Source organism: Alligator mississippiensis, chromosome 7 (genome assembly GCF_030867095.1).
Source record: "Alligator mississippiensis isolate rAllMis1 chromosome 7, rAllMis1, whole genome shotgun sequence".
Lineage (NCBI taxonomy): Eukaryota > Metazoa > Chordata > Crocodylia > Alligatoridae > Alligator > Alligator mississippiensis.
The window spans coordinates 65661378-65685095 of NC_081830.1; the positions used below are offsets into that span (position 1 = coordinate 65661378).

At 45.6% G+C, this 23718-nt stretch overlaps 1 protein-coding gene and 1 long non-coding RNA gene across 3 annotated transcripts in view; one reads left to right on the forward strand and one right to left on the reverse strand.

The window, feature by feature from the left end:
* Positions 1-3171, reverse strand: part of LOC109284211 (uncharacterized) — a 37683-nt gene extending 34512 nt beyond the window's left edge. Inside the window, exons 1-2 of the long non-coding RNA XR_009463490.1 lie at positions 2338-3171; positions 2048-2192 (exon numbers count right to left, since the gene is read on the reverse strand). This is a non-coding gene — a long non-coding RNA (uncharacterized LOC109284211). The remainder of the gene's footprint in view (positions 1-2047; positions 2193-2337) is intronic.
* The window catches only part of KCNAB1 (potassium voltage-gated channel subfamily A regulatory beta subunit 1), a 323343-nt gene that overhangs the window by 124528 nt on the left and 175097 nt on the right, over positions 1-23718 (forward strand). The gene's annotated exons all lie outside the window — the stretch shown is intronic.

Genomic DNA, 23718 nt, shown 5'->3' on the forward strand with positions numbered 1-23718 from the left:
CACCAGGCTCTTCATGGCATGCCTTTTGGGTTGGGTGGTGGCAGCAGCAGTGCTGGCAGCAGCAGTGCTGGGAAGGGGTTGTGGGGCTATGGTGAATTTTTGGGTGCCCCCAGCTCCACTCCCAGTGCTGAATGCTGACACCTGGTGCAAGAGCCACAAAGCCAAAGAGATGCACCGGGAAGAGCGTGGCGTTGCCCCAGCCCCAGCCCAACCCACGTGCATATCCAGTGGCATGTGCCCCCCTCACATACCCTCCTGGGCTGCGTGCCACATCTTCCCTGTGCCCCCTGGATGAGCCACTGGCAGCTCCATCCTGTGCCCACCCTGGCTGTGCAGGGCCTGCCCCTGCCTCACTCCTGCCTTACCATTGTGCACACACCCCTCCCCACCCCTGCTGCAGCTGCTGGAGACCTGCAGCTGAGCTGCCTTCTGGCCCTACCACTGCCCGGCATTTGGGGGGGGCAAAGCCCACTTAGCCCCCCCTTCCACCGCCTATGCCCCTGCACCCCTGTCACCGGGTGAATGGGGCCCCAGCTGAGCCAGGGGAGGGTCGGAGCCCAGGCAGCTCATCCAGGGGCACAGGGGGGCTCCTGCTGCTGCATGCACCCTAGCAGAGGCCCGGGAGGCATGTGCCTCCCCACCTCCCAATCTGTGTGCGAGGCTTGGGGTGCAAAGTCTAGTGTGCAGTGGCAGTCACCTCTGCCCTGCTCACAGATCAGGAGGGCATGTGGGCCCTGGGCCTCCACCAGGATGTGTGCAGTGCGGGAGCCTCCCCCCCACACTCCTGGATGAGCCACCTGAGCTCTAACCCTCCCCCAACCTCACTGCGGTCCAACTTGCCCCACTCCTGCCCCAGTCCCTCCCTCACCACAGGGTGGCAGGGCACAGAGGGGGATCACCCCACTCACCTGTCCGAGCCCCGGTGACAGGGGGTGCAGCTTAGCCCAGCCATGTGCGTCTCACTGCCGTCCCACCGCTCCCAGGCTGTGTCTCAGCCACTCCACAAGTGTATCCCACTGCTCCCAATCCTGGAGCCTCTGACAGTTGATGTCAATCTGGGGGACCTGAGCATGAATGCGCTCAGACCCCTACAGACTAACATCAACTGTCAGAGGCTCCATGGTAGACAAGTTGACTGGGATCAACCAGTTGGTGACCACTATTCTAGTGCCTAGTGTCATGTTGCCCCATAGAATATCCCCAAAGTAATACATCATCAATATAAAGCATAGTTCCATCAAGATCTTCAAACATTTTTTGCACCTTTCTGTGAAATAGTTCAGATGCAGAACACAGTCCAAAAGGAAGCCTACAAAAGCAGTACCTTTCAAAGGGTGTATTGAAGTCACATAATCTATTGCTATTCTTTTCTAGGGGAACTTGCCAAAACCGCAAAAAGGCATCCAAAGTGGAGAAATATTTAGCTTCTGCCACATTGCTAAAAACCTCTTCCCTGGTGGGAATGGGAAAATGCTCCCTTTTGATGTACCTATTCATTTGCTTAGGATCCAGACAATCTCAAAGATCCATCTTTTTTTCTATTATGACCAGTGAATGAATCCAAACAGTTAGTTGCTCAACTTTTTCCATTATGCCCATGTTAACTAATCTATTTAATTCCTTTTTCAGTTTCTCCCTTAGTACAAGGGGAACATTCTTGGTGCATGGATAGTGGGAGTATTTGGTTCTCTTAATTCCATGCTGTACTCAGTTGACAGTTTCCCTATGCCTTGAAATGCATTGTAAAACTCTTCCTCTATGTTCTTGTCCCTCAGTGGCATCCATTCTCTTAATCAAACCTAGAGTTTTACACATTCACAACCCAATAATTGGCACTAGCTTTTCTGGGACTGTTACAAACTGAGGTTTTACTACATTACCCTTGTGTCTGACATGCAATACACAAACACCCTTGGTTGCAATCATATTTCCATTATATGCTTTAAGTCTCACTTTCTTATTCTCATAGTACACGGGTTTAGTTTTCACTTTTTTAATAATGTATTCTGGTATTACATTGTCCCATTCCCTGTATTTTAAAAGTTACCGTTAGTCCATTGGTGTCCAGGATGATTGTCCAGTCCTCAGAAGAATTAACTTCTTTTTGCATTGTGGCAGTGATCAATTCTTCCTTTTCCTCATTGCATAGAACATGCATCTGCTGTTTCTTGTGTGTTGCATCCTGCTCCTTTCTGCAAACAATTGCAAAGTGATTGAATCTTTTGAATTTGTTGCAGGGATTACCAAATGCAGGGCATTGCATAGATTTGTTGTAACCCCAGAACATCTGCAGCTGACCATTGTTTCTTCAAGCAATTTTCTTTCGCCTCTGCTTACCTGCTTCATAGTGAAATTCTCCTTTCTGCATTGTTTGTGTGTTGCGTTAGGTTTTTGCAGTCTTTTAATCTCATCTAGTTCAGCTTGTTCTGCTTTTTCCTCCAGCTTCTTCAGCCTAGCATTTGTTACCTCAGCTGCCTTTTCCAAATTAAGATCAGGATTGTCTAACAGTCTTTTCCTGAGAAAAGAAAAGACTTGTATCCCTTATACCCAATACTACTTGGTCTCTGATTATGGACTCTTTTAGGTCCAAAGTTGTATGTTTGGCTCAGCAGTCCAAGGTCCTTGACAAACACCTCTATTGTTTTGCATTCTTTCTGCTGTCTCATGTGGAAGTTCCATTCAAAGGTTACATTTTGTTTGAACAATATAAACTTGTTTTATTACTGTACCATAGCTTTTCTGTTCTGCTTCTGACAGTTGTAGGCTATTATAAAAAAACAGAGCTTCTGGGCCTGCTATATTTAAAAAAATAGCCACCTTGAGTGAATCTTCCTTCTCTGTAGCTCCACTGGTCATCAAGTATATGATGAAGTTCTGCTTAAATTTCTTCCAGTTTTCTGCTGTACTGTTGGACAGCTTTAACTCCTCTGGAATTCTGAGATGCTCCATTTTTTTTTCTTTCTTCACACTCTCCTCCTGGTACCATGTGTTGCTCTCAAAAAATCGAGGAGTTAAGTTTATAGAACAATAAGGTTTTATTTAGAGAGCAGTACCTTGCCTACAGTGTTATTTCCTACTGCAGTCCTCTGGGCAAATGTAACAACTTATACATAACACTCTTTAAGTTATCCACACACCCACCAGCTCTTCCTTTGAGTTGGACTGAGACCAGACACTGCTTGCCAAAAGGTGAAGAAGTGAAGTCTCCAGCACTTTGAAGCAGAGGATAGAGAGTAACCCAAGAGCTGCATGGTCTTTTAACTGCTGTAATCTGACACTCTGTAACCACCTCTTCTGGTCATTAGTTTGCTGTCTGGCTCAGTACTTATGTCCCAGCCACATGCTGGTTCTCTAGGGAGGGATTGGCATCCAGCATGCAAGGCTAGATTAGGCTCAGTCCTTGGCTATTCTCTTTCTCCATTTCCCAAACATGAAGTCTGTTGAGGTACAGCATGTGTATCTGGTTGGTCCTGCCTATATGCAGTTGGATGCCATGCTTATCATCTAGGTTCTTGATTCAACCTTCATGGGGGAGCTGTCTTTAAACAAGCTAGGCCCGCAGTCTCTTGCCATTCATAAAGCATCTGCATGGCCAACTCTAAACTACTGGGAATTCTCTTTTTCAAGTCTCAATACCAGTAAGGAGACTACTTTTATAAAATGTTGTTCAGTGGGCCTGATTCTGAGCTTTCTTTCCCCAGTGTTAAACTGTTGTAATGGTTGCTTGTGGTGTTATCTCTTGCTTCAGTTATCTCTTGTAAAAGAAAATATAATTGGAATTGGATCCAGTCCACAATTGGCAGAGAAGAATGCCTAGCTGCTAAGGTTGCTTTTCTGCTGTATTCTCAGAGACTTAATTGCAAGAAAACAAAAACCCTGTCAAGTTGACATTATAAAATCTGAAACTGAATTACACTCTTTAAAAAGAGCAGAAAAAAACAATATTTATCACTGTGCACCTACATAAAGCTACTGCAGAGACAAGTGAATCCAATCAAATTCAATTTTATTTATATAACACCTTTGGTAGAAGATATCACGAAGCACTGTGGAATTATTGTAAAGGAGCAGAAAACAAAACAGAAGTACAATCAAACCATTCAAGCATGACATTAGGCATTTAAAAGCAAACTTAAGAAAGTGTGGTGTTCAACAAGAAAATAATAAAGGATAGTTTCAACCTAATAATGGCTGTCCATTTGTAGAGGTGCACCGATATGTCAGTTCATATTGGATCAGCACCACTAAAAGGAGAATTGACATTATCGGCAATCGACTTTTTTTTGGCCAGTGCTGCCAGTAATATGATTGATAAATGCTGCATGTATGTGTGCAGCGGCAGCATGCACATGGCCAGGAATGCAGCCCAGCAGCTTGAAGAGCAGCGTCAGGCCTGTAAGTTTTTTTGGGGAGGGAAGGGCATGAGGGGGGACAAATCGAGGCCCCCACAGTGAGGGAGGGAATGGGGTGGGGGCAGGTGCTGCCCAGCTAGTGTGGGATGGAGCTGCGGGCACCTCATCTGGGGGACACTGGGGATGTGGCTCCCTGCCACTGCATGCACCCCTGAGGAAGGCATGGGGGTATGTTCCCCCCAAATCTGTGCACAGGGTGAGGGCACGCTGCCCGCTGTAGGTATGGAGCCAGAGGCTGCACCAGCCTCTTTCCAGCCAGGGCTGTGCTTGGGGTGGGCAGGGGCAGGGCAGATGGTGGCAGTGTTGAGAGTGGGGGGCTATGGGGTAGGCCACAGCCACCCCAAAATTCCCCATAGTCACCTCATAGCCCCCCTCCCAGCACCACCTGTCCTGAGTCCAGCTCCGGGCCAGCCACCCACCAGGAAGAGGCTGGTGCAGCCCCTGACCCCAAGCACACAGTGGGTAGCCCACCCTCACCCTGCACACACATCCAGGGGGCACATACTCCCCATGCCTCCCCCAGTGGTGTGTGCAGCATCAGGGAGGTGCCCTCCCCTTCCCACTCTGCTGTGCCTCCTAGACAAGCTGCCCATGGCTTCATCCCTTGCCCCGCCCTGCCAGTCCCTGCCCCTGGCCCCAAACCCTCCCTCACCATGGGAGCCTAGATCTGTGCTCCCAACCCCACCCCATATCCCTTCAATTTGCGCCTGTGTTTGTCTGTGTGGCTCTTCTCACTAAAGGAGGGCTAATAAAAGAGATGCAATAGCTCCACTCTCACTGCTATTTTATTCATTTTAAAATTTCTTGGTTCTTACTATGCAAGTAAACCAGTACTCAACAGATTCTTTCACAGAGGCTACAAGCAGACATCATTTTTGTTATAGGATCAGCTGTGACAGGATCTGTCCCAGCACAGCTGATCTGATTGACTGTCAAGTACAGATATCACCTAGGGGCAACAGCCAGCAAGATAAGGCCCCTTCTGCTTTTAGGGATTCAGGGGTCCAATTTATTTATTTATTTAGCAAATGCAAATCCACAAAGCCAGGCAATAAGATCATTGTTAGCTGAGTTCAACATTATTAATCCACTTTTTAGTTTGTAGAGGGGACACTCCTCGGTGATGTGCGACATTGTTTGTATCTCTCCACAAGTGCATGATGGGTTAGCACTAGGGCCCCAGTGGTGAAGTTTGGCTGCACAGTGGCCTTGGCCTGTCCTGAACCTGTTTAGTAAGGACCACTCTCACTATGATAGTTCAAAGCCAGCAGGCTAACGAGCGGGGTTTGTCACAAGGAACTTGTTTGTGACTTCCTATGAGTCCCATTCTTTGGTCCAGAGGGCACCTGCCTAGTCAGGTCCTAGTCAGGGGTGTTGCAAAGGAAGGCAAGCCTTGGGTGCATTAAACAGGTCATTGTAGAGTGGTAGGTAAGGTGCAGCATGAATGATTTTGACCAACTTTTGGGTCATCATCAGTCAACAAATATGTGGGAGAGTGATATTTGCAAGGATGAGAAGCCAGGGGAGGGGAGTTGAGCAGAGGGTTCCAGTTATGATGCACATGGTTGCATTCAGCTGAGTGTCAACAAGATGTGTATGTGATGATTCAGTACTTCAAGACAATGGCTCTAGATGCCTAGTCCCTGCTGGGTAATTCCCAGGACAGGTATCTGCAAGGGGTTCCCTTCTCTACAGTGTGAAACACACCCTGAAATCACTTGCCTGAGGCAGCTAGAGAGCACAAGCAGCCCTAAGCAGTAGGGATTGTGCTATAAGCCAACAGACATCCTCCATGCTAAGGCACGGCAAACTGTTAGTAGGAATGCTCACTTCAACTTTTGAGGGTATTTGGGGCACAAAAAGGGGAAAGGAATTCTGTTCACTCATGTTTTGTGCTGCCATAACATTTTTCTGGTGTGATAAGGGCAATGTGTGTTTTCAGGCAATACCTTGTAGGAGAACTTTTCTGTCCCTGACCAACCTCGTTTCCTTCTATGATCAAGTAATGAACCACTTAGATATGGGAAACATTTAATGTCATATACTTGGATTTTAGAAAGGCCTCCGATATGGTCTCCTATAGCACTCTTACAAAAAAATATGGGGGATTGTGGGCCAACAGATTCCACAGTCCAGTGGTTTGGGAACTGGCTAGTGGATGGATCTGTATCCTCTTGGAGGGAGGTGGCCAGTGGTGTCCTGCAGGGTTTGAGTCTTGGCCTCATGCTGTTTAACATCTTTATCAACAGTTTAGATGAGGATGTGGAAAGTACGCTGGCCAAGTTTGCAAATGATAATAAGTTACGGGGAAAAGCAGTCATGCTAAGGGATAGTATGTGGATCCAAGTGAACCTGGCCAAGCTGGAAAGGTGGACAGAGCAGAAACAGATGCAGTTCAATAAGGATAAAAGTAGAGTGTTTCATCTGGGGAAACGTAACCAGCAACATGAATATAGGTTAGGAGGAGATGTCCTGGGCAGCACGATGGCTAAAAGGGACCTCAGGTTATGGTTGATCACAGGATAAGCATGAGCTGCCAGTGTGATGCTGTAGTCAACAGAGCTAATAGCATACTGGGATGCATTAGCTGATGCGTTGAGGGCTAAGGAAGTGATGCTTCCTCTCTACTTGGTATTGGTGAGACCCCATTTGGAGTATTGTCTAATTCTGGGCACCGCACTTCAAAAAAGATGTAGAGCATCTTGAAAGGGTCCAGAGAAGGACCACAAGAAAGATTAAAGGCCTGGAGAGCAAACCTTATGAGGAAAGACTAAGGGATCTGGGACTGTTGAGCCTGGGAAAGAGAAGACTGAGGCGGGACTTGGTGGCTGTCTATAAGTATGTAAGGTGTAAATATCAGGAGCTGGAAGAAAAACTGTTCACTAGGGTCCCCCAGAAGAGGACAAGGAGCAATGGCCATAAACTGCTAGAGGATGGCTTCAGGTTGGATGTAAGGAAGAATTTATTTATGGTAAAGGTGACCAGAATGTGGAATAGACTTCCCAAGGAAGTGGTGCAGTCCCCAACCTTGGAAGTGTTCAAGAGGAGACTGCACAAACACGTTGCTGGAATCATTTGATCTCAGCACTATTCCTGCCCGGGAAGGGGGGGGGGGGGGGGTGTTGTACTTGATGAATTTTCCAGGTTCCTTCTAGTCTTTAATTTCTATGATTCTGTGAACCTGAGGGCAGGTCACTCCACCTGGCAGTGAAGACTTATCAGCATAATGCTAAAGGTAGGTTAAATTATTCACAGGAAAATTTAAATGCAAGCCAACCAAAGTGATTTGGTTTGAATTTGGTGAATAATTTTAGCCAGGGAACAAATGAAGAAAAAACAATTTTGGAAAAGTCAAAAATGTTTTGTTTCAACAATTCAAATATTTTATTCAGCTGTTTTTGTTTCAGCCAAAAATCCAGAGCAATATGTAGCCAGTAAGTACATTTATTTAAAATTAATCAACCTTCCTCAACCTTGTGAAGTAAATAAGCATCATTTATTTAATTTTTGAAGGGGGGAAAAATGAGAAAGGGAAGTTGTCTGGCACGCACAAGGCCAAGGCAGGAATCACTGATAGAAGTAAAAGTCAAAATGTTGTTTCCTAGGACTATTGTTGTATTAGCCTACAGTTACATCATGGTTGAATTTCTGCCCAACAGCTACTTCCTTAAAATGCTCTTACCTTGCCAATTTTTAGGTTCTTTCAGGTTTCAGAACACTGAGGTAGCTTCCTAATTTAAAGTCTACTGTTGTATGAATCAAAATATGTCAAATGTATTAAATACCAAATGCACAGATCACTAGCTTAGCATGTCATTGAAATCATTGCTAATAAACAAGAGTATGTAACTGAAGATATTATTGTTATTGATATCAGAATCATCTTGTTTACAAAATGGGGTCCAGAATCCTTGATTATCTCTCTATCCCTCCCTTACCTTTATCACTCATCATTTTCATGTCATCAGAGGTAGCTACAGGAGCATCTGTTAATTTTCTAAGTGCTCTGGCAAACGAACAGGCAAAAGGAAAAATATTAAAAGCTACATCCAGTGCAGTAGGGGAAGCCACTGAAGTTAATTAAAGGTTGGGATTAAAATGGCCATATTGCAGTGAACTTCTATGTAAGCTGAAGGTGAGCCAGTCATCACTGTAGTAACCTAGTGAATAATGACAAATATTACTTATATAGCACTTCAGAACATTAGCTCTGCTGACCCTCACAGCACTCCTGTGGAGTCTGTGTTACCCAAGGAGAGTCAGAGAGATCGAAGCCACGTACACACATTACATTTCAACCAGGAGAGTTGCCGCTTTCCTAGTAGAAACCACAAGCATACAGGCATTCATCAACTTTTTCCCTGCAGGAAAAATGCCTTCCTCACGAGAAAGTTCTTCCTCTTTCAGCTGGGAAGATCTCTCCTGTGGGAGAGTTTCTCCAACAGGAAAGAGCCCCTTCCTGGAGACCGGGAGGAGTTGATGGCAGGGAAATGATCCCAGCACGTTCCCCAGAATAGAGTCACCCCAGTTTGGGGAAGGTGCAGGAGGCAGCTGCTGCTTGCCTCCTCACAGTCCCAGGAGAAGTTAAGCAAGGGAGAGAGGCTCTTTTGCTTTCCTCAGACCAGGGTTGTTGCAGTCTGGAGAAGGTTTGGGGCATTGCCCTGCTGCTTTCATCCTTCCCATATACCAGAGGAGAGGGGAAGAGCAGCCACTAACTTCTTCCCAGACTGTAGGTCCCTGGTTTGGGGAAGATACAGGGGCTTTTCCCTGCTGCTCCCCTTCTTGCCTGGATTGCTCGGTTCTGGGAGGGGGGCAACAGCCTCTTTCCCCTGCCTCTTCCCCAAACTAGGGACTGCCAGCTGGGTATGGGGAGGTGGCAATGATAGGGCTGGGAACCAGGCTTGAGGGGGCTCTCTCTGATCCCAATTCCCAGCCCCATTGGCTTTGAAATTGCCACCCCTGCCATCCAACTGGATGGCAGAGCAGTGATTTAAAAGCTAGCAGGTGCTGGCTTTCAGTGAGCTACATGGGGGAGTTCCCCTTTTGCACAGCACTTTGAGCCATGCGCTTGCAACCCTGCATGCAGGACTGCAGACACCAACTTTGAATGGGCACTGAGTTCCAATGCTCATGGCTTCCTGCTGTCGTGGGAGAAAACTCCCTGGAGTTCGTTGTCTAGCCGCATAGGAACCAGGCAACACGGGTAAAGGCTTCACTGCAGTTTATTTGCTTAAGCAAAGACCATAAGCCAGCAAAGAGGCAAAATGGCCCCAACTAAATTGTGGGGCGTTCTTTTATACTTTTTACAACAAGGCAAGACTACAGGTTTAGCAAATAAGCAATACTTGTGGAGGTTATTTCCTTATATGGTGTTTCACAAATTTTCATAGTTGCAATTTGTGTTCAACATTCTTTTAAGTGGAAGCTAAACAGCGGTTACATAATGATGCGTTAGCAAAACCGCACAGCAACAGACATGTCCCGAGTACGTGACCACCGTTCTTTAGAACAATGGCTCCTTTGTCTTATACAGTTTTTGAATGTGTGAACTACTTCATTTCAGGGTAATAGCTTCCTTGCCCATCACACTGTCCTCTCCCCAAGCTGGGGATCCCTGGTCTGGGGAATGGGCGGGGGGCTCTTCCACACTGCTACAGTTCCCCCAGGACTGGGAGGAGTGGAGCATCTGGTGTCCCCATGCCTAGACCAAGATCACCAGGTCTGGGAAAGATGTGGAGAGTAGAGGAAAAGGGGCAGCTGTGGCCTGAATGCCTGTATGGCTTCCTCTCCCAGAAATTTCTGAGAAATTTCCACTGCTAGGAATAAACTCCTGTTTGAGGCCTGAGTGACTTACCCAAGGTTGAGAGGGAGGGGAGGTTTGTGTCATAATTGGGATTCAGGAGCTCTGAGTCTCTAGTCTTTGGCTGAAACCAGTAGATAATTTTTTTCCTATGAACTGTCATAGGCAAAGGAATGTCTTTGCTGAACCTCAGCTCTAATATATGGAGATGATGCTTTCCACACAGAGCACAAACTAAAAATCCAAATGACTCATTAATAGGACAACTTTGAGCCTTTCAGAAGAGGAACTTGACACTAAGCTATAATGTTGTTCCCTCTGGGTGCATCTACACAAGCAATTAATGCGAAGCAGTAAACTCTGGAGAAGTTGGAGCCAGAGTAAACTGCTCCCAAAGGCAGCATCTACACTTGCACCCAGGACAGAAGCAATTTGAGCCAGGCTGCAGAGGATATGGGGGTTAGTCCCAACTCCAGGTGGATGGCTGAGGCACAAGGGTGCAGAACCTGCAGAGCCATGTGGCTAGGCAGCAGACAGGAGTCTGGCCCCTAACAGGCTGGGTTGACCAGGTGCAATTTATGCTCATGGTCATTAGTTTATTCCTCAGCAAAGTGCATGTGTATATACACCCTCTGTCCACATTCAGACAAGCATGGCCTTGTGGTATGTGGTGCCACAGACACATCTACAAATTCATTCACATACTGCAAATTCAGCTGTTCTTTGCACTGCAAAAGGGCAGTGCAGGGGGTGGGGGGTGTTGGTTTTTATTACCCCTGGATATCCAGAGGTCAAAAAAAATCCCGCACCCAAAAAAAGTGGGTTGGCGCACATGGGGGCAGTGCACACCTGGCTATCCAGAGCCACACTCCATGTGGCAGGATCACCACTACTGCAGCCCCAGACCCCTCTAAAACCTCAGATAAGGCTGCTGGGGCCAGGCCAGTGCTGACCCCAGCCTCCCCTACCTCACCTGGGATAATTTGCTGCATGCCAGAGGGCCCATGGCACAGGTGTTCCCCAGGGACAACTGGCGACTGCACAAGGTGCCATGCTGATAATTGTCCATGGAGAACCAAACATCCATGCTCATGTGGACATGGCCTCTGAGTAGCAAAAGGCTAGATGGTGCCTTTTAAGAGCACCCTTTGGGAAAAGTGGCAGTTAAGCTGTAGGAGATATTATTCCTTCTTTCACCTTTGAAGCATAGTTTACTCCCTACTTTTTCCTCCTTCAGGAGAGCAGTGATTTGCTGTACTAAATTAAGATGCTGTCCTGTGCTAGTGAATGCATTGGGGGAGAGGAGAAGCAGAGGTGCCATCTATCTCCTGCCCTTCTGTTCAGGAGAATAGGTTCACACTAGGGTCCTTTTCTTATGCTACTCATAGGAAACGCTGAACTGGTTCAAACCAGTGGTCCCTCAAGTTTAGTAACTTGCCTCTGTGGCACAAGTGTATACTCCCAATTCCTTATTTAGAAAACAGTAGGAGTTGTGAAGGTAGGAGCTGTGAAGAGAAGAGCCAATCCTAGAAAATTGCAAAGAACCACCTGCTTTTCTTCCAGGGGGAGTGGCAAGCACTCTGACTCTCTAGGCATTAAGCAGCTTGCAGGAGTGGGCTCTCAGTATGTTTCCAGTGTGCTAGAAATTTACTCTAAAATATTTTCACAAAGAAAGGAAGTGGAGCAGTAAATTCAGGCTAAGAAGTGCTGACATACCAAAAAAAAAGTGTGCATCTTGGAAGCAGTTTACAAAGGTAGAAATCACAGAGCTATCACCTTTATTTGAGCTATAAATCACTATATCATCAGCACTCAGAGTGTTCAGATAAGAACATCTTATTCAAAACTTTAAATAGCATAGCACAAAAGTGAAGGAAAAAGACTGAAAGGAAACTTATCGCAGGACCAAATGCCATGGTACAACAGATTTCAAAGAACAGCCCTCAGCAAATTCCTCTTTTGAATTAATCTATTTGAACATATTCCAGCACAGTCACTGAATAATCGGGGGGGGGGGGGGAGCAGTGGGGGTGGGGAAAAGTAATAAGTGTCTGAAGATCTCAGTAAAATATCATGGGTAACAGTGCATTTAAAGTTGGGTGATGACATCTCTAGAAGTTAGAGCAAATAACTAAAAACTCATCCCATTGCAAAACCATTATTAATAACTGCTTAAAAATATCAGCTAATTTCTATGAGAAACCAGATTGTAATGTAGAGACCTTTATAATAAAAGGATTAACTGTCAGTCTGCTAGCTAGCTACCAAACTTTGCAGTTAGCAAGTGTATTACTATAATATAGATGAAAAGACAACCAGCTGAAAGACACTCAATATAAATCAGTTCTTTTAGGATCAGTGTAATCCATTTTAGTGTGGCTGGAGTAGCAGCTAGCTTTTGCTGCCTTTAGTAGCAAGTCATGTTGGGAGTGTTCCTGGCTGTGCATTTGATTCTTCTCCACAGTGTTTTTTTTCTAGATTAAAAAAAAAATTAACTTAAATTTAAGCAAAGAACAGCTAAGAAAAAGCAAACAAATAAATCTGCCCTTACACTTACACTTGTGCTTGTGCGCACACACACACACACACACACACACACACACACACACACACTGATATAAAGGTCAAATTAAGTTCCATCTATTTGGTGTTGAAGTGTGTTCCTATTCTACCCTGCTCTAGTCCATGAAAAAAGATTAACTTGAAAGATGGATGAGCCCTTTCCCTGCTTGCTGCTTTTTTTGTACACAGGCTGAGATGATATGTCATAAAAGTATGTACAATCCCCACCTTTTCCTCCAGGACAAAACAGGATCACACTAGGGTGTCTAATAGGTGGAACAGGATCTGACCCTAAAATTAAAACTAGGTAACATGGAATGATAAGCTATAACCTCTAATTATGTGATGGTACAAGATTAGAAATGATGCTTACAAATGAATGCCTTTAAAAATCTTTTGCTATTGGGACAGTAGGGTCACACTGTGGGGTCTCTTGTTCTCAGCTCTGCCTCTAACCTGAGCTGTGACTTTGACTAAGTCATGTGTACTTCTTCTTTTAAAGGGCAATGATTTAAAAGCTGACAGGGAGTGATCATACTTAGCCTCCTTTGTAAAATGTTTGGAGCTCTGTGGATGAAATGTGCTGCATGTGAGGACTGTGACTTTAGTCAAATCACATCCAATTGTGTGATGTCTGGGTGTTGCAGGATAATAGAACTGAAAGATCAAATCCTCCAAATCGTAGCCACTTTCCCATTCAGGATTTCAGTGGCCCTTGAGACTGTAGGTTTTGTGTTTATATTTGCACAGAAGAAAAGAAAACAAGCTGAACAGATGGTGTGAAATATTATGCTAACAAAAAAGAGAAAATTATATTTGAGATATTATGAACAGCTATAAGATTTGTAAATCTTAAGACTATAATTTCTCTCTCTCTTTTTCCCCCAATGTTTTCCCCCAGTATAAATGTCAAGCATTTTGTATTTGCTCTCCAGCACTTCCCAGAATGTGAGTCAAACATCTCTGGAAGCTAAAGCATATAAAACAGGTATGGCCTCTGCAGGAACAGTGAAAGGATGAGGACAGATATAACAACTGAAATATTTCCAAGTAAAAATCATTTGGAAGTATTTTGCACAAGAGTAGTTTCAGCAAAGGGACACACAAAGGGTTTGCACTCATGTACAGCTAGTACTTTAAAACTCTTCAAAGGCATCTAAAATGTTTCTAAGGTGTCTTTGTGAGTCTATACACATGCTTCAGGGTTGGGAAGGGGCATTTTAATTAGAGTGGCTCTTGGGAGTGTCTCGTGTACTCAGCGTTCCACGCTTCAAAACGGTGGTGGGGGTGCTTTAACTAAAGCTCTTTTGATGAGCTTTAAAAAACCTCTGCTGCCAATCTGAAACATGGGGACACTGAATACACGTGATGCCAAGGCAGCTAGAGCAGTTTAATTAGAGTGCTTCAGCAGACTTGATTAATCATAGGGGACTTCATGGGACTTCAACTACCTGGACATCTCATGGGAAGAGCTCTCGGCCAAATCTGAACGGTCGCAAAGCTTCCTCACGTGCGTGGATGAGCTCTACCTGACTCAAGAAGTCTACGAGCCAACAAGAGGCAAAGTGCTGAGGGTGGTGGTTGATGAAAGTCAATCGTCATGGTGCCCTGTGACCAGTGGGGTCCCTCAAGGCTCTGTCCTTGGACCGATTTTGTTCAACCTCTTCATTAATGATGTGGACATTGGAGTCAGAAGTGGACTGGCCAAGTTTGCCGATGATGCCAAACTTTGGGGTAAAGCATCCACCCGGGAGGACAAGGGGGTGATCCAGGCTGACCTGACAGGCTCAGTAAATGGGCAGACAAGAACCTGATGGTATTTAACATTGAAAAATGCAAGGTTCTCCACCTTGGGAGGAAAAACCTGCAGCATGTCTATAGGCTCGGCAGTGCTATGCTGACTAGCACTACGGATGAGAGGGACTTGGGGATCAGGATTGACCACAAGATGAACATGAGCCTGCAATGTGATGTTGCAGCTAGTAAAGTGAGCAAAACGCCAGCTTGCACCCATAGATGCTTCTCTAGCAAATCCTGGGATGTCATTCTCCCGTTGTACTCGGCCTTGGTGAGGCTGCACCTGGAGTACTGCATCCAGTTTTGGGCTCCACAATTCAAAAAGTATGTGGAGACGCTTGAGAGAGTGCAGAGGAGAGGCACGTGCATGATCAGAGGTCAGGAAAACAAACCTTATGACAAGAGGCTGAGAGCCATGGGACTTTTCAGCCTGGAAAAGTGCAGGCTCAGGGGCGACCTGATGGTCACCTATAAGCTTATAAGGGGTGTTCACCAGGACCTGGGGAACATTTGTTCACCAGAGTGCCCCAAGGGATTACAAGGTCAAATGGTTATAAACTCCTGCAAGACCATTTCAGGATGGACATAAGGAAGAACTTCTTTACTGTCCAAGCTCCCAAGGTCTGGAATGGCCTGCCACCGGAGGTGGTTCAAGCATGTACTTTGAAGAGATGTTTTTCTTGCTGGAATCCTATGACCCCAGCTGACTTCCTGCCCCTGGGGCAGGGGGCTGGACTCGATAATCTTTTGAGGTCCCTTCCACCCCTAATGTCTATGAAATCTATAAAATCGAATCTGCTCTGATACATTCTAATTGGAACATGTCAGAGCAAGTGTCCCGCAAGTGTACAAGCACTCTTAAATGTAACATGTCCACACCCTAAGTTTCCCCTCTTCACCTCCCAGCTGCCACCAGCACTGTAATAACATTCTTATACCATTTTACATCTTCAATGTACTTTGCATCAACATGCTCCTTGTTCTTGAGGCACAACCTCAGGAAGCTGTAGCCCAGTGCTTCCCAAAGTTTTCAGCATGACCCCACTTCCTCAGCATGGCCCCTCACTTGCAACCCACAGCCCTCTGCCCCCACCATCCGTGCTGGCAGGGGCCCCCAGCTGCTGGGCTATAGGGCCAGGGCCAGGAACAAAAGCCCCCTGCCCCCACCAGCAGCACCTGAACCCTGGGTGCTCCCCATGGGCAGTGGTTGCTGTGGCTGGAGTGGAGTGCAAAGAACAGCTTTCCCCCTGCCTTCTTCCCCTCCCTCAGTAGACAGCACAACTGGAGCAAAGCCTGTGGGGGGGTGGAAAAGATGCGAAACTTCTGCTGCAGGCTTGGGGCTCCCCCAGTGCTGCCCTCTCCCTGGGGTCCTCTGTGGCCCAGGGGGCAGGACCTGGCATAGGAGGGTGAGGAGGCCCTGTGCCACTGCTGAGAGCCCCACACTGGTCATACCACCATTGCAACGCATCCTGTGCCCACCCAGCAGTAACAGGGGTGGCAGCATAGAGTTGTGCCCCCTGCTGCTACCAGGCCACCAAGAGATGCCTTGCCATGGTAGCACAACTGGAGTGGGGCTCCCAGGAGTGGCACCGAGCCTCTACATCCAGCTCTGCCACAGAGGCCCCTGGGGGAGGGCAGCAAGTCAGGGAAACCTGAGCTTGCAGCAGGCAGCCTTCATCTGCCCCCACCATGTGCACAAATCGGGGGAGGGGGGCTGTGCTGCCCCATGCTTCCCTTCCCTAGGAGTGTGCAACCCCATTTTTTATCATTGTGACCCTGAGGTTGGGAGCTGCTGCTCTAGCCTGTGAGAGGATAGTTCAACCACCTTGACCTTCCTCTGAGTCTACTGGCCTGCTCTCTACTCTCATGTACTCCAATTGTCAGACAGAGCAAATAAGTAGTACCTGAGGCTCCATCTTGAAAACATATAGAGATAATTGAAACAAACACTCTTGAAAGGAAGGATTGAGATTAGGAGGAACTACAGGTGTTATTACACATGACCTTTTCCATATGTTAAGTTCTCTTAGGATGGGAGTGTCTGCACATTAATGCAGGAAAAGACAAGCTCAGTGGACTCTGAGCATCTTGGAGAGAATCATCTTTGGGCAAGGATTCTCTCTAGCTCATCTCTTAGGCTGCTCATGTTGCAGAAACATTAGCTTGCTTCATGAGTTGGGGCCGTCCTCAGAATCCCAGGATGCGTTGCTCCTAGCTCCTCCCCCATGCTCTGCCATGGGTGATCTGTCCTTTGGAGATCATGACAGCCAGGAGGAACCAGCAGCTGGGAAGTCCCTTCCCTTCTATACTCAAAAGTACATCACTTCCCCTTCCCTTGCAGGATGACAAAAGCTCCTATTCCACTCCAGGGGTGGTGTGGGGGCTGGGTTCAGCCTGGAGAGCAGCAGTAGTGATGGATGGTTGGGTTCCCCCTTCTTGACTGCTTCTGGGCTGGTGGAAATCATCCAGGGGCTGGGCTCATTGGTAGGCAGGGTCCCCTTCCCTGCTGGCTCCCCTGGAATGTTTCCCACTAGCTAGGGAATAGGCAGGTGAGGGGAACCTGCTCACCCACCACCACCGCTAGTCTCCAAACTGAGCCCAGCACCTGCACAGCCCCTGGAGCAGGACAGGACCTTCCCTTGACTCTAGGACAGCACCAGAAGCCTCAGATGAATGGCAAGCTAAGGAAGAGACCCAAAGGGAGAGGCTGGGTTAGGGGAACACAGCTCCCCTGCCTTGCAGGCCCAGCCCAGCCCAGCTCTACCCAAAACCCCAAATGGGATACATGAAGGGGGAGCCATAGAGACAGGGGGCTCCCTTCCCCCACCATCAATCCAAGCTTCTTGACAGTGGCAACACACAGCTGCTGGCTCAGCTTTGCTGTGGCCGGAGCTGGAGTGGGGGTGTGGAGTGGAACAGAGTCCCCCCCCCCCCCATTGTGTACCCCCAGCTACCCTGGCAGGGGTATTGGGGGAAGCCAGGCCAGGCCCGTGAGGCAAGGGGACTCCATTCCACATCTGCCCTACCCAGCTCCTGCCATGGCAAAGCCAAGCCAGCATCTGTGAGCTGCCACTGTCAAAAGGCTCAGTTTGGGGTAGGGGATGGCCCCCACCCACCTCATGGGCCCAGCCTGGCTCACCCCGATACCCTAGCCAAGGTACTTGGGGGGTGCTGTGAGGGAGAGGGGGGCTCCCTTGCACCACACCCACCTGAGCCTCTTGATAGAGGCAGCACACAGCTGCTCCATCTCGACTTTACCATAGCTGCCTGCTGGCCAGGGCTGATGCAGTCGGGCTTGAGGCTCCCCTCTCCTCCCACCCAAAAGGCTAATGCCTCTTGGGTTCAGTTGTCTTCTACATGGTGCTTTGTGTAAAGTGCTATGAGTTAGAGTGCCTCCCTGACAGGCTGCCTAAATGTCTGTAGGCATTGGGACTAAATTCATCAGTCTGAGGGCCATCTCTAGTCGATTGGACCTTGTGTGGCACTATGCACATAACTGGCACTTGAAGTAGTAAATAAATTAACTGTGGACGGAAGCTGATCATTATGTGGAGAAGGGGAGAAAACTTTTTCACAGACTTATCCAGAACTCCTGAGGACAGGCCAGTTCTGCTTGTAAGTGAGAATAGCCATAGACAATAAAAGCAGATCCTATATTACAGCACTGTTCTTCCTGCAGAGTTTATTATAGAGTTATGCATTTTATACAGAGGGCAAAAGAATAAAGTAAATAATGAATCATGCTAAGAAAAGGAGATTGCTATGAGCTACAGGGTTTTCAAATGACATAAGAAAATATCAAATCAAAAGATTGACTGGGATTTCAGATCATCAGAATGCTCTAAGCAAGCAAGGGAAAACATCAAGGCCGAGTATAAAAAGAGGCATACTTTAGCTGTTGGATTGCCTTATGTGTTGTTTTTTTAAACAATGAACATTTGAACATTAGCATAATCCAGAAGCCCAATCTGATGCTTTGTCACATTCTTCCTAACTTGTAAATATTTTGTATTTCTCTAATGAGACAATGAAACTGGAACTCTTTTAGTATTCCCCTTTTTTCATTTTGTGAAATTCAAAACAGTTGTATTGTTGAAAAAATCTGTTAAACTTTTATTCATTTCCTGTGCAAACAAGAATCTATTTCTAAGCAACAACGGTTCTGTTTCTAAGCAACATTGCCTTCACTCTGAAAGCACAAGAAACTGTGGCTTTTCATAGTTTTTAATACAATGGGCCATTTTGTGCCAGATCCATACAGGAAGGGGAAACCATGGCAAAACACTCCCTACTTTGCCTACAAGGTTGGCCCTGACACTGTCTCCATATGGGAAGGGAATGGAGCTCTTAAGCAGGAGAAATGGGCGGATGTATATAGACCCTTCTAGAACACCATGGACCTCTAGTAAAAAGCCTGAAGATGCACTAGCATGTCAGCATAGCCTCCCCTGCAGGAGCTTTGATAAGGAGAGCTTACACAAAAGGACATAGAGCAGATGGCCCCTGGCTTCCAGAAGCCCAGTGAGATGCCAAGTTTGGGGTGGACTAATGCCTCACTATACAGCAAGATAACATGGGGGTCTTTAAGAAGCGGCTTGATGCCTACCTGGCTGGGGTCATTTGAGCCCAGTTTTCCTCCTGCCCAGGCAGGGGGTCGGACTTGAAGATCTACAAGGTCCCTTCCGACTCTACTTCTATGATTCTATGACATGGAGATGGTCCACAGCAAGGTCCTCCTAGAGATGCCATTTTTTCAGAAGGTTGGTCTCAGCATCCTTTCACAGGAAGGGCTGGCTCATGCCCCTGCATTTCACTAGAACAGTTTTTGTGTATTTATTTATTTCATTTCTGTAAATATGTTAGGGCTCCATCCACTCAACTCATCCTTCAGTGCTCTGGTTGCCATTAGTAAAGGACAGAATGATACAGCTCCATCCTGTGAGTAGTTTTTCCTCATAATAAAGAGGACAGTGTATTCCTCATAATAAAGAGGACTTTTTCCCTCATTAGTGAGGGAAAAGCTGCATTGATGAATTTTAGAATAAAGACCTAAGGTCTCAATTCCTGATCACATTTCATTCCTCTGCTCTATATTAACCCAACCTTCTCTTTCCTTCTCTACCTTTTTTTATTCCATCACTTTTTGAAAATCTGAGTACTTAAAATGCCTTTAGAGTACATAATTTATACCTCCCCCACACTCTTCCCTCGTGCTAAAGCAATCACTCTGGCTGTGGGCTTGCCTCACATACTCAATATGAGTTCACGATGCAGATGTGACACTGTGTTATGAACAATACCTTCCATTTCAGCAGCTCTTCAGGCTCTGAGCTCTTTGTTACCATCGGTTCATTGGTGAGGGTTTTCTATGGCTCTCTCTCTTTGAGGTTTGTTGTATATAGAAATTAATTTTTAATTTGAGTTTTCAAGTTTGTGATTCAGAGCAAGCCCCCATGCCAGGCAAGCAGCTTGGTAGATTGTCACCTATAGTCTGGGTGGTAATTTTCATCCAGCCATTTGGTATTTTAAGGGTATCAGTTAACTGGGGATTGGTCCCTACTATTTGGTACCAATTTTTCCATAAAGAGTGTCTGATGTCTATAAGAAAATTTAAGATCAGAAAAATAAATTTCTAAAAGAGCCCTTTAAAAACCCACATATTCTACCATGGCAGTGAAGCCACAGATGTTCTATTAGTGGTCTTGGATTATGCATGCTGTTCATTTCCAAAAAATCCATGTTGGTTCATACTTACTTCCTTCTGTCTAACTGCTTGTAGTAAGCATGTCAGTGTGATATCTGAGTGGCTCTTTCCGTCAGGGCTGCAGCATTTTAAAGTAATCATAAGGATTCTGTAGAGATCATTCTGAGCAATTTACAGAATTTAAATAGGGAATTACGAGCATATTGCTGCTATAGAATTCCCTGGAACCCATAAAATGTATAAATATTCTATGGGTTTCCAAAGGGATTAAATTGTACTTTTCAAAATGTGTCCTTAAGCTATTCATAAATATCCTTGCCAGGATCTTTTCTTCATATATGCATATATTTTGCCCTTAACTAAAAAGCCTTGGCAGTCCAGCCCTAGACTAGCCTTAGTAGTTGGGGAACCAAACCAAAGCATATATTCCATGCCTGTATCCTTCCCTGATTCCCAACCAAACTTCCCCTGGGATTTCAGTGTGTCAAGTGCTTGGCAGTTACCTTCAGCCACTGGACATTATAATTTTCTCATGGGTCATTTATACACTGGGACAATCACTTAACCTGTTGCCACAGTATTACCTAGGAGTATTCAGAGTGATTAAGACAGAACTGGAACTAACTCATTCCACATGCAGAACCTGAACAAAACTTAAATGTATAATGAGGTCCACATTCAAAACAGACTGCTTTGCTTTTGGGTTTTTGTTTTTTTTTCAAAATTATAACTTTTCTGCATTTTTTGGTTTGGTTAGGACCAGAAGTGCTTAACTTCCAATAGGAGGCTGTCCTTTGGGGATTTTTATCCTTGCTACATTTAGAAAATCATACAGACTTGTAAAATTATCCAATCTTGTAAAACGTCTAGCCTTTCTCAGTGTCCGGATGCTTAACTATTTATCTGACTCAAACTAGACATGTGAACTGTTTGCGAGTTATCTACAATTAATACCAGTTGGGGTCTACAGTGGGTTCTTGTAGAAGCCAGGTGAGTTGAGAGACTACGCACACATTTTGCTAACAGCAAGAACATGGCAAGTCTGCTGCCACTGTCAGCACTAACCTTTGAAAAAGGAGACAGCAAGAGGCTTATATCGGGGGGTTACTCTCTGTGACAGTCATCTAGCAGGGGAGGAGAAATAGTGCACCTGTGTACTGTGTCCTTCAGTACTATTGTCTTTTGCAGTCTTCTGGAATATTTAGAGTTTTCCTCAGGGTTTCAGCTCCTGGAGTCCTGTGACTATGAGAATCTACACTTTATTGCCACCCTTTATAGTCATGGATAAAAATCTGGTAATATGAATCCCAAAGCTTCAAAACCAAAAAGGAAAATAAAAAAGCTCCACATGTTTATTATTCAATTTTAAACCAAGGGAAACTCATGATTTTTAATGCTTACAGTTATCAGTGCTAGTCTTGGCTGCCTTCCTCCAAGAACTACAAGAGGAATTGTGCCTTGAGCTCCTTCTGGGGCAGGGCAAGTTCATGTTTTCCTCTCTGAGGTAGTGCTTTTAAAAGTCAGGCCTAAATCCTGGAATAAGAACAAAGTCTAAGCTTGTCATGACAACAAAACCACCCAAGAAATATATTCTATCAAAACTGAAAATGGAAAAAACATCCTGAGCATAGTCAATGAAAAACATTGCCTGAAAACCTGTTTAATCAAATAAATACAGGTAGGGACATAGATAGGATTAAATGGGATTCTGACTGTTGTTTTTCTTGGGTTTTTTAAATATCTATCCATGTAATATACAGTCTCTTATTAATCACTTGTAATTTTTATCACAGTTACTCAATTACTGATATGGTACATTTATAAATAAATTATCTGAATCCATCCCTGTTAGAAACCTGGCTGCAGAGGGGCCCCAGCACCCTGAGTTTCTCCCCACCGTGCTGCTGCTGGCCCCAAGGAACAGACCAAAGTTGCCCTGGGATAGCTCCCTACCCCTGTAAACCTGAGCTCCTCTGCACTTGGATGTTGAAGCTGCAATAAGAGAATCTGTGCCATAGCAACAGGTGAGCATCCTGCTGGGTTATGGAAGAATTTTTTAGGTGCCCCTCTTTGTAGAGAGGGCTAGCCTGGAATATTATTCACCTAGAAACCACTCTTTCCACAGTCAATCAGTAAGGTCTCTTATATAGAATAAAAGGATAAGATAAAACTGACTACAGCTTTGGAGACAGAAAAGCAAAACAAGGAAAGTTCCTTACCCTCTCCAGCTGTGCCGCAGCCTTCCTGAGAGTCTGGCCAGCATCACCAGAAACTGCTGCTGATTTTTGCCAGCCCTGGCTGCTGGGGTCTTCCTGGCTGTAGCTAACTGCCGAAATCATGCCAACCAGCCCGTTCCACACCAGCATTCTCCAACAGTCACCAGAACTCTGTAGGAAGTTCTGGTCTGCCTGAAGTAACTGACTGGAAAGGCCATTTCTAACCACATCCCAAAGCATAATGATATATAGAGGCAGTGCTACATAATCTGTACAGAGATAACAGTAACAGAAATGGCTATGAGATAACACTGGCTTTCCAATGAGACCATACATGCCATATCAGTAAAACATGAGAAAACATTAATGAGTCACTGCAAACCTCCAAAATGTAACAGGATTAATGACAATTGCATTAACCATTTTCTCTCTCTTTCATCTGACATTATAAAAGGAATGATAGCAGGTCTTCAGATGATTTGCATACTATCCACTTATCTAACATTAGATTAGATTAGATTAGAGTATCTCAATGTTTAACACACACAGCACTTCTCTGATTTATGGCTGTGATAAGAATGAGCATGCAGGATGCTACAATCACTTGACTAGGTCTCAGGCTGATGACCGTATTGCTAGGTTGATTACAACAGACTGATTTTTATGTGGTGTATCACACCCAGATGCTTATTCCACTGGTTTCAACCTGGTTCAATATACTCCAGCAGGAGGCTTGTTGCTGAGACCTAATGACTTGTTGCAACAATCTGCAAACCACCCTGCAGAAGGGTGTGTCAGTTTGTGAAATTAGATTGGCTGGAGGTTCCATGTCCTCAATGGGAACAAAATAAATAGTCTTGAAAAGATATATGGCTGATGTCACTCCATTCAGAGAGCAGTATAGCATAATGTGTGACAAAAGAGGAGTTCAGGTATGCAACAACAGATCATCAGCTGCAGCTCACATAGGCAAGGAACAGTTCTGAGTATTTTGTCCCTAGTCATGGGTTATGTGTGCATCAGCATCACGTGATGTACCTCTGTCCAGGTGACATTTAGATTAAGGCATGGTGTTGGAGGCCCTGAGGACAAGCAGGGTCAAAGCCTACAATTTGCTTGATGCTGCTTTATGCCAAGCTAATATACAGAGCTTTCTTTTGTGCTGGATTTTCTCAGGTTCTCACCTCACATTAGTTTGGTATGTATACCTGCCAATGCCATGAAAAC